Source organism: Bison bison, unplaced genomic scaffold (assembly GCF_000754665.1).
Source record: "Bison bison bison isolate TAMUID 2011002044 unplaced genomic scaffold, Bison_UMD1.0 scf7180017864370, whole genome shotgun sequence".
Classification (NCBI taxonomy): Eukaryota; Metazoa; Chordata; class Mammalia; order Artiodactyla; family Bovidae; genus Bison; species Bison bison.
In genome coordinates, this window is record NW_011494942.1 from 4,881,519 (window position 1) to 4,883,012 (window position 1,494).

Consider the following 1,494-nt stretch of genomic DNA (forward strand, 5'->3'; position numbering starts at 1 on the left):
GGTCTTTTCACCTTGCTAATAGTTTCCTTTGATGTGCAGAAGCTTTTAAGGTTAATTAGGTCCCATTTGTTTATTTTTGCTTTTATTTCCAATATTCTGGGAGGTGGGTCATAGAGGATCCTGCTGTGATGTATGTCAGAGAGTGTTTTGCCTATGTTCTCCTCTAGGAGTTTTATAGTTTCTGGTCTTACGTTTAGATCTTTAATCCATTTTGAGTTTATTTTTGTGTATGGTGTTAGAAAGTGGTCTAGTTTCATTCTTTTACAAGTGGTTGACCAGATTTCCCAGCACCACTTGTTAAAGAGATTGTCTTTAATCCATTGTGTATTCTTGCCTCTTTTCAGAGATCAAATTGCCAACATCTGTTGGATCATAGCAAAAGCAAGAGAATTCCAGAAAAACATTTACTTCTGCTTTATTGACTATGCCAAAGCCTTTGACTGTGTGGATCACCCAAACTGTGGAAAATTCCTAAAGAGATGAGAATACCAGACCACCTGACCTGCTTCCTGTGAAATCTGTATGCAGGTCAAGAAGCAACAATTAGGGCCAGACATGGAACAATGGACTGGTTCCAAATTGGGAAAGGAATATGACAAGGATGTATATTGTCACCCTGCTTATTTAACTTCTATGCAGAATACATCATGTGAAATGCCAGGTTGGATGAAGCACAAGCTGGAATCAAGATTGCTGGGAGAAATATCAATAACCTCAGATATGCAGATGACACCACCCTTATGGCAGAAAGTGAAGAAGAACTAAAGAGCCTCTTAATGAAAAAGAAAGAGGAGAGTGAAAAAGTTGACTTAAAACTCAAAACCAATACAATATTGTAACGTAATTAACCTCCAATTAATAATATAAATTTATTTACTTTAATTGGAAGTTAATTACTTCAAACTCATGTCCGTCAAGTCGGTGATGCCATCCAACCATCTCATCCTCTGTTGTCCCCTTCTCCTCCTGCCTTCAATCTTTCCCAGCATCAGAGTCTTTTCCAATGAGTCAGTTCTTCGCATCAGGTGACCAAAGTATTGGAGCTTCAGCTTCAGCATCAGTCCTTCCAATGAATATTCAGGTCTGATTTCCTTTAGGATGGAATGGTTGGATCTCCCTGTAGTCCAAGGGACTCTCAAGAGTCTTCTCCAACACCACAGTTCAAAAGCATCAATTCTTTGGCTCTCAACTTTCTTTATAGTCTAACTCTCATATCCATACATGACTACTGGAAAAACCATAGGTTTGACTATAGAGACTTTTGTCAACAAAGTAATGTCTCTGCTTTTTAACATGCTGTCTAGATTAGTCATAGCTTTTCTTTCAAGGAGCAAACATCTTTTCATTTCATGGCTGCAGTTACCATCTGCAGTGATTTTGGGGCCCAAGAAAATAATGTCTCTCAATGTTTCCCCATCTATTTTCCATGAAGTGTTGGGACTAGATGCTATGATCTTAGCTTTTTGAATTTTGAGGGTTTTTTTTTTTTTTTTA